The sequence below is a fragment of the Schistocerca serialis genome, chromosome 3 (genome assembly GCF_023864345.2).
Source record: "Schistocerca serialis cubense isolate TAMUIC-IGC-003099 chromosome 3, iqSchSeri2.2, whole genome shotgun sequence".
Taxonomy (NCBI): Eukaryota; Metazoa; Arthropoda; class Insecta; order Orthoptera; family Acrididae; genus Schistocerca; species Schistocerca serialis.
In genome coordinates this window covers 359440844-359454543 of record NC_064640.1, presented here as the reverse complement: position 1 = coordinate 359454543, position 13700 = coordinate 359440844, and the positions used below count along the sequence as shown (strand labels likewise).

Below are 13700 nucleotides of genomic sequence, written 5' to 3'. Positions count from 1 at the left end.
GAAACTAAATGCCGCTTTATTTACCATTAGAACAGTATCTGAAATAAGTGACATTTCAACACGAAAAGTAGTATACTTCGCATATTTTCATATGCTTATGTCATATGGTATTATTTTTTGGGGTAATTCTTCTGATTCAAAAAGGGTATTTTTGGCTCAAAAACGGGCTGTCCGAGCTATGTATGGTGTAAGTTCGAAAACCTCTTGTCGACCCCTATTCAATAGTCTGGGAATTTTGACATTGCCCTCACAGTATGTATTTTCTTTAATGTTGTTTGTTGTTAGCAATATTAGCTTATTCCCAAGAGTTAGCAGCTTTCACTCAGTTAATACTAGGCAGAAATCAAATCTGCATGTGGAATGCACTTCCTTGACTCTTGTGCAGAAAGGAGTGCAGTATTCTGCTGCATCCATTTTCAATAAGCTACCACAAGAACTCAAAAATCTTAGCAGTAGCCCAAACACTTTTAAGTCTAAACTGAAGAGTTTCCTCATGGCTCACTCCTTCTATTCTGTCGAGGAGCTCCTGGAAGAGATAAAAAATTAAGCAAATTCCAGTGTTACATTCTTGATTTTCTTTATTTAAACTAACGACTTGTTTCATTTTATCTGTTTCTACAATTGTGTTATAATTTCATGTATTGACTCGTTCCATGACCATGGAGACTTCTCCTAAATGTGGTCCCACGGAACAATAAATAAATAAATAAATAAATATCTGTGATGCCTTGCAATGTGCTGTTCAGGAAAAGCGATCACCTCCTCATACTCTCACAGTTTAGGGGGACAGCCCTGCAGGATTCATGGTGTCAGTTCTCTCCTGTACTACTTCAGACATTAGATGAGTCCATGCCACATCATGTTGTGGCATTTCTGTGTGTTTGGGCCCTGCACAATATTAGGCAGGTGTACCAGTTTCCTTGACTCTTCAGTGTATTTCTTTCTTATGTTCATGTTACAATGTAGAATGAGTCAAGTTCTTAAATTTAAATGCAGTTGTGGATTTGTAACCAAAGTATACTGATACTGCATTATACAATCCCCAAGGTTTATTAAATCTGTAATTATTTTGTTGTGAATACTACTTTTATTACATAATAGTGTGAAAGGTGCTACAATATAATTGTGCTTGACAGGAACAGGATTCAGAATGAAATTTTCACTCTGCAATGAAGTGGGCACTGATATGAAACTTCGTGGCAGATTAAAACTGTGTGCTGGACTGAGACTCTAACTCGGGACGTTTACGTTTTGCAAGCAAGTGCTCTACCATCTGAGCTTCCCAAGCAAAACTCATGACCTGTTCTCACAGCTTTACTTCTGCCAGTACCTCATCTCCTACCTTCCAGACTTCAAAAAAGTGCTCCTGCAAACCTAGCAGAACCAGCACTCCTGGAAGAAAGGATGTTGTGGACACATGGCACATGGCTTAGTGACAGCCTTGGCGATGAACCAGAATCAACTTTTCTGTCCCCAGTGGAGTGTGCACTGATATGAAACTTCCTGGCACATTAAAACTGTGTGGCATACTAGGACTTGAACTCAGGACCTTTGCTCTACCATCTGAGTTACCCAAGCATGACTCATGACCCATGGTAGAGCACGTGCCCGCAAAAGGCAAGGGTCCCAAGTTCGAGTCTTGATCCAGCACACAGTTTATATTTCCAGGAAGTTTCATATCATCGCATACTCAGCTGTAGAGTGAAAATTTCATTCTGCAAACATCCTCAGGCTGTGGCTAAGCCATGTCTCTGCAATATTCTTTCTTCCAGGAGTGCTAGTTCTGTAAGATTCACAGGAGAGCTTCTGTAAATTTTCGAAAGTGAGAGACAAGGTACTGATGGAAGTTCTGAGTCATGGTTGGGTTGTGCAGATTGTAGAGCACTTGCCCACAGAAGGTCCTGAGTTCAAGTCTTGTTCCAGCACACTACTTTAATCTGCCAGGAAGTTTCAGGAACACTATTGCTTACTCTTGTAACACAATAATTCAAATTTTAAATGTATGCTGCCACACAGTTTTAAACAATGGTATTATTTATGTAACTATTTTTATGTAGTTAAGGCACTGTGTGTGTGTGTGTACAGAGTTTTAAAAATTTGAAGGCAGTAGAGGCTCAGATGTAATACTTCAGTCAGTAAGTTACAAGGTTTCAAATGCACAGCTGCTTATGTGTGATAACAAACAACTGTCAGATACATCAGTGGCACTAGCTTGTGAAGCATTACACACTCACATGTGATATGTTAATGGTGAGACTCAGCAATTTATCTTTAAACTTTCCCTGATTTTACATACAAGCAACTTTATTTCAGTAACATCATTTCTCTTGCACATATATCTCTTCTGTTGTTACATGATTGTTGTGCTGAGTTTGGAAGCATATGTCATCTGCAGGTTATTCTGCCATTACCAATAATAATAACATTTGAGATACTTATTTTAAGTAAGTAACAATCTGGCACAGAGTGAGGGCAATGCAACTTCACAATATGTTGAAAAATACTATAAATTATATTTAATTATTTAAAAGGAGGTCATTCTCCTGTAAAGGCTGTTCTTCTATTTTGAAATAAACACTGTATTACACTATATAGAAACTACTTCATATGGCCTCTCTTGGTAACTATCAAGATACATCATACATTGTTAATCTTACAGCATATTACATTTCACACTTTCAGTGTGGGGGAAAGCAACATGTATTGGCATCCCTTATAAGACTTTCACGCAATCATAGTAGGTCCAGACACAACTATCCCCAATCCTAAGTCTCTTTGTATAATGGATTCAGTCACTGAGTAGCATAAATGACAGATAAGGTTTTAGATACCTTAGTACTGCATTTTGAAGCTGCCTTTCCTATCTGTGGAGCAAATATTAGTAGGAGAATTGTAAATTGTTCGACCACTAATGGACTTAGCATTATGAGCCAAAAAAGAGAATAAAACATGAGATACTTTCCTGTGCATCCTTTTCATCTGAGAGTACCAATTGCAACCTGTATCCTCAACTATTTGCTGGATGTATTCTGATGTCTGCCTTCCTCTACAGTTTTTACCCTCTACACCAAAAAATATAAAACCATATTAAAGGTAATTATGATAACTATAGCCGTAATGCAAGAAATAAATTAAAATTAATTTGGAACCTCATCAGAAAGTAAACTGGTAATTAGTAAAAAATAAATGAAAATATAGTTCAGACACATAAAAATAAGAAAAGGTTTAGTCAAAAAAAAAAAAAAAAAAAAAAAAAAAAAAAAAAAAAAAAAAAAAACAGCAAACATTTTCGGTAATAACTTTACTAGAATAGCTGAAGATTATAAATTGAAAATTAAATTTTAAATATGTGACCATGCAGTATCAAAATGCAGTTTTATGATATTTAAATAATACCTCATCTTTCTTGTTGGATTGAACATTGTGTCAATAGCATGTCTTCTGAGTACTTTGCTGATGAAGTCTGTGACCAGTTTTATGAATGAGAGGAAAGTTTGCCTTTACTTGGTTCATTTTCATTAATAGCTCCAGATCTTTTAGGGTGTAGTGCCTAATTTATCTTTTTGTGAGAGCAGCCATTTCTTATGAAGGAAGTTCTGAAATGATTGAGCTTGACCTCCAAGTACTGTGGTTCACAGATTCTTTTAGCCTGGTCTACCAGTGCTTTGATAACTCCTCTTTAGTGATCCCTCAGATTTTCTCAGCACAATTCATTAATAGTGTGCTTCCAGGTTTTCTGCAAAGTTTTTTTTACATTTTATGCACAAGATTTCAAGAACTGACCAAGCCATTAGCTTCAGGTTCTGTGACTCTTGCTGTTATGTGTGCTCACTCCAATCAGAATGTGAACTGTTGCTGGTCTCTCACAACTATTTGTAGCTGAGTTCGACTCCCAATGCCCACTGTGCCCTTTGATGTTCATTTGTTTTTCAGAGCTTGCGCTAAAATCTCTGAAATGGAAATTTTCTCAGCATTTTCCACTTGTGGTGAACCCAAAGTCATTTCATGATTATATTTGACCAGTGCTTGGCAACAGCTGATTTGCTTGGTTGTTGTAGTCAGGTATGAATATGATACACCCAGCTTTCAGAGACCTAGAGCATCTTTAGAACTACGAAGAATACATTTTATATGTGTTCAAGACTGTGAAGCACACTGGATGCCATGTTCCCATAGGAGTCTACCAGTCTTTCTGTATATTTAGCCAGCATAAGTTTGTTTCTCAAGCATCCTTGACTTTGACTATCAAAAGATTCACAAATTCCTGCAACATTTAAACTCCAGCCATGATAATATAAGTTTCATAATGAAACTTGCAAAACAGAGCCAACTATCTTTCCTGGACATGTTAGTAGAGAGAAGAACAGATGGATCCCTCAGCCAAAGTATAAAAGGTTGTCAGAGACAGCCAGAAAAGCTTGTAAGGGTTCTGCAGGGAAGGTTGTACAGGGAAATGCTCATTAAGAAAAACATCTGATATGTTGTTCCCTTTCTGAGTTCATTATCATTGAAGTTAGCCAATTAGGCCATTTGTGCACATAAATTCAAGTGTCCTGCCAGATACAATTGAGGTCCGTGGTAACAAAACTGAGCATATGCCATTTAAAAAATTTTACATGAAAGGTACTTTTAGTTGTGTTCACCTGTTGATTCAAAAAATTTTTGTAAACATAGTACTGGTCATCCATGTTGGTAGGGACTGAAGAAGGAATAATTGAAGTTCATCACTAATAGTCTTTATTGAGGAAAAAAAGTTACAAATAACAAACATTTGCAAAACAAAATTTGTCCACTTTCTTTTTTATTTTTTTAAGTTAAGTGTTATAAAGTTACAGTCTAAGCATTTAAATTCAGTGGGCTCTTAAGTATATTACATTTTACAGATAATATCAGCTAAGAAATTAACAATGCATTAGTAAATCTATATATTTTCTTCTAAGTGAAAACATGAACAGAACTCCCACAGTACCAACATCTGTTTCTCACATCTTAAATCTATTATGAAACTCATAGTGATAAAGCTGTAGTACATATTTTAATACAATTTTTAGATTTAATGCTGTGTGAAATCCAAAATAATTCTGAAACACAGCCCTCTTTAATGCGTAGGTTCTTCATAATACAGAATTTTGTCTTCAGTGTCATTAGCACTCCCATGTGCAACCTTTGAATAGAACTCTTTACTTTCCTCTGAATGATTTTCAAAATAAGACATCAACTTCTTTATGTCATTAGCTTTATTTCTGCATACATGATTCACTGATAGAAGTTGAGGCATTTCAAACATAGTTGAAGCACTTCCGTTTCTGGATTTTAGCACCTGTACATAAACCAAAGTGAGCATTTTGAAAAGGCGTTGTGTCTCGGTCTTAAATCTTCTTACATAATGTAGTACCCTTGCCTCAGACATTTTAAAAGGCTATTTGGCTATGATTACATGTTTGGAGATTGATTTCATGTTGTAATCATACCAGTTCCTACCTCAAACTTAAACCATCCCAACTTTCCCAATAGGCCATAGTATTCTGAGGGCAGAGTGATTGCTTGGTGTTTCCATAGTTCTTTTTCAATAACACTAAAAACCCTGTTATGGGGCAAATAGCTATGGACACGTTTGGAGAAATAATGCTGAATTCCTTTAAATACCTTTGAGCTATCAATGTAACTCATAATCATTGTGAAGTTTTTGTTTTGGAAGCCACAAGAGTCAGAAAAGTCAGAAAATAACCTGAGACTAAGATTTTCTACATCTTCTTTCATTAGATCTTGCTCTAAAGAACTTAAATGGTCTCTCATAGAAGATGCACTTTCATTTGTTCCCCTCTCCTGAGTCAGTCTCAAGCCATGTGTAGTTAACAACATATTGTGCTTCCTTTTGTGAATATTTTAAGATTGTGCAATAATGCAACCAGACCTGTCTGGAGTGAAATACTTCTCCAATAGAAAGTTTGAATAATGGTTGATTCTGCTGGCTGTCAAAACAAACTGTCACTGTATTATTTTTATTTCATTTTAAGTATTGAAAAATCTTTTTGCCCTTATTTTGTGCAAACTGTAATCTGTTCTCATATTTTTTTTAATTCCAAGACTAGAGCTGACTTTAACTCTACAACAAACCCTCCACAAGCTGAGAAACTGTTAGTATAAAGATTTCCAAAGCTGAGGTTGAATCATTTATAGAATATCTACTTATACTTTGAAAGAGAGCAGGCCAACAACCCATGTTTGGCTAGAGAAGCATTGTAGCTGTAATTTTGTAGTGAACTGTGTCTGCTCTATGTCCCATTCCTACAGCTTGTGAGTTCATCTGCCTCAATTCTCCTTAGGCAGTGCACCCTTCAGCTTATATCTTTTGCCAATGTGCCTGAATCTTTCTCCAGACACTAATGAAAAAATAAATTTGAAATAAATATAACCTGTCCAGACAATTATGTTCATTGTACAAACTTATAAATAATATCAGACTTGCCTGTCACTTTTCTGAATGCTGAGCTACACACCAGAGTCTCTCATCATATTTCTTCTGTTATATAGTGTGAGACTGACATAGATCTTTGCTTACTTCTGTCATCTTCCTTCCCTCTGCATTTTTTTATGCAAGTTCCCTCTCATGTATCAAAGTAAGAAATTATCCTGTATAACTTTTGGCTTATTCATATTCAGACGATCTTTCAAAAGAATAAGATAATTGAAATCCAAATATGCTGCTTAACATGTTGTTTCCTTTGTTATTTTAATATGGTAATAGATTGTGCTCAGATTGTCATTTGAATGTACAATCATACACATCTTACTCTTTTGACTGGCAACTCCTTCTTTGTTTTCCACTTTTCTCCTCCTGTACTGTTAAGAATATTCAGAATTTTCTAACATCTTAATAATGATGTTCATTCTACAACAGCTAGTACATTGAAACAGTACCTGAATATGAAAGAGAATTATACAGCTCTGAATTCATTGAGGTCTAACAGTTTATTATGTAGGGTGTTGTATTATTGCCCAACAATAAACACACGCAAGTGTAAAGGCTATTAAATGTATCTTATAAATTTTATGTTTTAAATTTCAATCATACAGAACAAAAGAAGGATTAGCTTAGTTTTGTGGAATCTTGAAGAATGGAGATGTCAAGTTTTGTAATAATTTTCCATGTTCAGTCACCTTTTACAATGGCAGAAACTCAGATTTGTCTTATTTTCTGTTAGCCATTATGCAAAGCTCATATTAAAGTACCAGAGTGCATTAAAAAGTGTGTTTTGAAAAAAAAGGTATTTGTTGAGTTATGCTAAAAGAGTCCTCAATTAATGTCAGCTGCTCTCAGAGCTTGGATGACAATGCAAAAGACTGCTCAGCCTTTGTCTTGGGTTCACTCCGTACTACAATCTATATCCAGTTTTGGTAATGTTCCCTTGTTCAGTTGCAGGAAACCAAACAAAGAACATGTTTGCCAACACCATGTTTGGTGGGCCACTTGAATTTGAATGCACAACAACCTAACTGTGCAACTTCAATGTCAATTAACTCATAAATAGCACAGTGTATTGAATTTTCTCCTTCACAATTATTTCACAGCACATCGTACCTTGCAGCCCTCTTACAAGCTTTTCAGACTGTTTCTCACCACCCTGTATATAGCAAACCTACACAAATTTATCTCTATTTCTTCTCTTCAAGCCATTGCCATCCATCACAAAGTAATTCATTGTAAAACACTCTGGTCCATACAGCTGAAACACTTCAGGAAAAGGAGAGCCTTGGTGAAGAATTGCAGCACCTACAGAAAGGGTTATGAAAGAATGGGTCTTCAGATCATCAAATTAGATGGGTGATGCAGTCCATGTGAATGAACTTGTCACAGACAGAGTGTGTAAAATTCCTTGCACATATTGTCAAGTTTACATAGAATCTACGAAAAGAAGCAGTAACACCCACCTTAAGGAACTCAAGTATAATTATTGTCTGGGCAACTAGGAGAAATTGGTCTTAGCAAAACATGCACTGAGTGCAGGTAACCACCAAATACATTTGTCTGATACCATGGTTTTGTCAGTATTTAATCATTACTTTGCTACTATGGACAGAGAGGCCAAAGAAATTCATAAACACAAAAACAGCTTTAGCAGAAAAGAAAAAGGACTGAAATTGTACACAATGTAGCCATAGTATTAAATAACATATTGACATGATTCCATGATCTTAGACAGTGGTCTGATGCCATCACCAACTGACCCTGCCTGAATACGTATGAAGTTTGGCTTGCTGAGCTTGTTTGAGATTGTAACAGCTTTTTGAGTTGTTACAGCCTCTAATGATGTCTCCAGTATTGGAAGATGAAACATTAGGCAGAGGAATCTGCCTTGGGCCCTGATGTGATGCCCATAAAACAAAGATCACCAAAACTTGAAACATCAGCCATGGAAGCCTGCACTGTTTGTTCAGTGATTCTTGCTAATGTAACAAAAGAAGAAAAAGCCACCAAAGCACTAAAGAAATACACACCCTTCTGGCATTGATGTCATGCGTAGCATGATTGTAGACAAATGTTTACAAAATTTAATGCAACTTCTAAAATATCTTTGTAACAGCTGTTTTCATCCATGAATTTTTGCAGAATCTCTGCAAACTTGTAAAATCATACCCATTAACATAGCACGAGGGAAAGATAATATGTATAATTACCACCCATTTACTTTGCTCTCCAATTTCTCAATTGTGTTACAATGTATTATGTACAACAAAGTGATAAAATTCATCAACAAAAATTATTTAGAAAGAGGAATATTGGTATACTTACTAATAGCACTGAACATGACTGCCCACACCATTCTCCTTAGGAAACATGAGAACTATTGTGTAGTATATTAAGTTATCAGTTGTAGACAAAAAACTTTGCATCCTATTACATAAATTAACATGTGAATGCTGACCAAATGAAGCCCAAGGTGCCTGTAATATTCCACAAATGTGTTGATGGGAACACTTCTTTTTCATATTATTTTATATTAATAACCTGAACTAGAATTCTGAGTACCACAAAACAGTATTATTTGATGCTGACATGACAGTTTTAATAAAGTCTGAAAAAAATTCAATTTTAAAAATATAGAAAAGATAAACATTGATACAAACCTTGTCAGTGAGTGGTTCCTTTCAAACCAGCTAATTCTAAACAACAATAAAATAGTGGCATTACATTTTCACAATCTATAAAATATGAATGTCCAACATCCAGCTGTCACCATTAATTATAAATCAGCCATAAACATTAATAACGCAAAGTTTTTTGGCTTGTGGATCCAGAGTAACATAATGTGGGATGTACATGTGTCTCCTCCTTACTTAAAGGATAAATAAGGTTGTTGTTAGATATGAATTCTAAAAGGCTGAATAATTGAGCAGGCAGTCAGGAGTCACTTACTTCCTACTGTCCTTCATCATCTTCAAAATAGTCAGCTCAGGCGTGCATGCAATGATCCCAGTGATATTCCCCTTTTGGAAGCACTCCTGGAATTTCGCAGGGTGAAGGGTGCTCAGGATCCATTACAATTTCCCTTTAATGTCTTCAGTTGAGTCGAAACATCACACATTCTATGTGATTTTCATTTTCAGGAACAGGAAGGATTCACATGGAACTAGGTATGGTTGGAGAACCATTGCGTTGTTGTTTTTGGCCCAGAATTCCTTCACAGTGAGTGAGGTGTGTGCAGGTGCATTGTCATGGTTCACCAACCAGTCTTTTCCTCAACTCTGGTCATTTGCACCAAATATTTTCCCTCAGTTTCCTCCAAACATGACAGTAAAACTGTCCATTGACAGTCTGATCAGGAGCAAAAAGCACCTTATACACTATTCCAAAATGTCAGAAAAAAATCAGTATTTACTTCATATTGCACCAAATTCGTTGAGCTTTTTTCAGCCTTGGAGAAGATGATGTTTTCCATTATAATGATTGCTGCTTTGTTTAAGGGTCATAACCATAGGTCCAAGATTCATCACCTGTTATGACTCTGCATGCGAATTTTGGACACTCTCAAACTCTTTCTTGCAACTCAGTGTGCATCTGAATCCTGAGGTTTAATTGGTTGATGCTGAGGAGACAAGGGACAAACTTTGCTGCAATTCATTTCATGTTGAGTTCATGTTGACATATACCATATGACATCACAAGTTTGTTACAAATATCATGAACTGTCTGCTTTTGGTGTTCTTCATCAATCACATCACACACTTTCATGATCATTTCCGGTGTGTCAACCAGAATGTTTGTTGTCTTCCACATATTCTTGACCTACCTTGAAGTAATTGAAACACTCAAATGTTCTTGCTTCACTCAGTGCACTCTCACCAAATGCCTCTGTCAGAATGCGGTTTGTTTCAGCTGCATCTCTTAGTGTATTTGTCTCTTGGTCTCCCTCTATGATTTTTACCCTCCATGGTGCCCTCCAATACTAAATTGGTGGTCCTTGATGCCTCAGAACATGTCCTACCAACTGATCCCTTCTTCTAGTCAAGTTGTGCCACAAACTCATCTTCTCCCCAATTCTATTCAGTACCTCCTCATTAGTTATGCGATCTACCCATCTAATCTTCAGCATTCTTCTGTAACACCACATTTCAAAAGCTTCTATTCTCTTCTTGTCCAAACTATTTATCATCCATGTTTCACTTCCATACATGGCTACACTCCATACAAATACTTTCAGAAACGACTTCCTGATGCTTAAATCTATACTCAATGTTAACAATGTTAAACAGTTATTTTTCTCCTCAAATAGCAAAACTCCTTTACTACTTTAAGTGTCTCATTTCATCATCTAATTCCCTCAGCACCAGCCGACTTAATTCGACTACATTCCATTATCCTAGTTTTTGTTTTGTTGATATTCATTTTATATCCTCCTTTCAAGACACTGTCCTTCTATTCAACTGCTCTTCCAAGTCCTTTGTTGTCTCTGACATAATTACAATGTCATCCACGAACCTCAAAGTTTTTATTTCTTCTCCACGGATTTTAATACCTACTCTGAAGTTTTCTTTTGTTTCCTTTACTGCTTGCTCAATGTACAGATTGAATAACATCGGGGAGAGGCTACAACCCTGTCTCACTCCCTTCCCAACCACTGCTTCCCTTTCATGTCCCTCAACTCTTATAACTGCCATCTGGTTTCTGTACAAATTGTAAATAGCCTTTCGCTCCCTGTATTTTACCCCTGCCACCTTCAGAATTTGAAAGAGAGTATTCCAGTCAACATTGTCAAAAGCTTTCTCTAAGTCTACAAATGCTAGAAACATAGTTTTGCCTTTCCTTAATCTATCTTCTAAGATAAGTTGTAGGGTCAGTATTGCTTCACGTGTTCCACTATTTCTACAGAATCCAAACTGATCTTCCCCGAGGTTGGCTTCTACCAGTTTTTCCATTTGTTTATAAAGAATTCGTGTTATTATTTTGCAGCCATGACTTATTAAACCGATAGTTCAGTAATTTTCACATCTGTCAACACCTGCTTTCATTGGGATTGGAATTATTGTATTCTTCTTGAAGTCTGAGGGTATTTCGCCTGTCTCATACATCTTGCTCACCAGATGGTAGAGTTTTGTCAGGACTGGCTCTCCCAAGGCTGTCTGTAGTTCTAATGGAATGTTGTCTACTCCCGGGGCCTTGTGTCAACTCAGGTCTTTCAGTGCTCTGTCAAACTCTTCATGCAGTATCATATCTCCTATTTCATCTTCATCTACATCCTCTTCCATATCCATAATAGTGTCCTTAAGTACATCGCCCTTGTATAGACCCTCTATATACTCCTTCCACCTTTCTACTTTCCCTTCTTTGCTTAGAACTGGGTTTCTTTTCTCCGAAGGTCTCTTTAATTTTTCTGTAGGCAGTATCTATCTTACCCCTAGTGAGATAAGCCTCTACATCCTTACATTTGTCCTCTAGCCATCCCTGCTTAGTCATTTTGCACTTCCTGTTGATTTCATTTTTGAGACGTTTGTATTCCTTTTTGCCTGCTTCATTTACTGCATTTTTATATTTTCTCGTTTCATCATTGAAATTCAATATTTCTTCTGTTACCCAAGGATTTCTACTAGCCCTCGGCCTTTTAACTACTTGATCCTCTGCTGCCTTCACTATTTCATCCCTCAAAGCTACCCATTCTTCTTCTACTGTATTTCTTTCCCCCATTCCTGTCAATTGTTCCGTTATGCTCTCCCTGAAAATCTGTACAACCTCTGGTGTAGTCAGTTTATCCAGGTCCCATCTCCTTACATTCCAACCTTTTTGCAGTTTCTTCAGTTTTAATCTACAGTTCATAACCAAGAGATTGTGGTCAGAGTCCACATCGGCCCCTGGAAATGTCTTACAATTTAAAACCTGGTTCCTAAATCTCTGTCTTACCATTATATAATCTATCTGATATCTTCTAGTATCTCCAGACTTCTTCCATATATACAACCTTCTTTCATGATTCTTTAACCAAGTGTTAGCTATGATTAAGTTATGCTCAGTGCAAAATTCTACCAGGCAGATTTCTCTTTCATTCCTTACCCTCATTCCATATTCACCTATTATGTTTCCTTCTGTTCCTTTTCCTACTACCGAATTCCAGTCACCCATGACTATTAAATTTTTGGCTCCCTTCACTCTCTGAATAATTTCTTTCATCTCATCATACATTTCATCAATTTCTTCATCATCTGCAGAGCTAGTTGGCATATAACCTTGTACTGCTGTAGTAGGCATGGACTTCATGTCTATCTTGGCCACAATAATGTGTTCACTGTGCTGTTTGTAGTAGCTTACCCGCACTCCTATTTTTTTATTCATTATTAAACTTACTCCTGCATTACCCCTATTTGATTTTGTATTTATAACCCTGTATTCACCTGACCAAAAGTCTTGTTCCTCCTGCCACTGAACGTCACTAATTCCCACTATATCTAACTTTAACCTATCCATTTCCCTCTTTAAATTTTCTAACCTACACTTATAAATTCAAAACCATAGAAATTATTGTTGATAAATAAACTGTGGCAGATAATAGGAAACAGATAAGAGCATAACATTTCTCAGAAAATTTCCACGTGATTTGTTGTATCACATGTGTATAAAAGGTTAAAATTAAGAATTTCAGCAATTTTCATGTTCAATATTTTAACTGACTTCTGTGGTGCTTGACCGAGGTTTCCTGGGTTAACAGCAGCATTTTGGTGGCAGTCTATGTTTGGACCTCACTGGAGGTGGTCAGGTTGTGTTAGTCTGTGTTTTGAGAAATAGTCTCTAGTTCATTTCTGTGAATTATTCAGAGTTCCTACTTTTAGTCACAGAAATTTTTTGGCATCTGATGGACTTGTTATAATTCATCTTGTGTGTGATACAAGCCACACTTAGGAGGTTTCAGTGTTTAGCCATTGTGGAATTTATAGTTTGAGGTACTCTGGAACTTTAACAGTTTTCTAAAGATAACTCACGCAATTAATCGTGGTTTATTCAACTGCCTTCAATATCTGAAGAAACTTGGTTAGGCTCTGAAATTGATTTATTGTGAACTGTGACTTTCGATTTTATGTTCTTGTTGGATATAAACTCAAATTTGTGAAACATTAAAAAATACGTAAGGACGTACGTGACTTTTGTGCAGCAAATCCTGCCTGCATTTATATTAAATACTTTTGCAGGCCATTGGCTGCATTGTGACAAA

General features: G+C 36.4%; 1 protein-coding gene across 1 annotated transcript in view; it reads left to right on the top strand.

The window, feature by feature from the left end:
- The window catches only part of LOC126470164 (intermembrane lipid transfer protein VPS13A-like), a 762201-nt gene that overhangs the window by 401890 nt on the left and 346611 nt on the right, over window positions 1–13700 (top strand). The gene's annotated exons all lie outside the window — the stretch shown is intronic.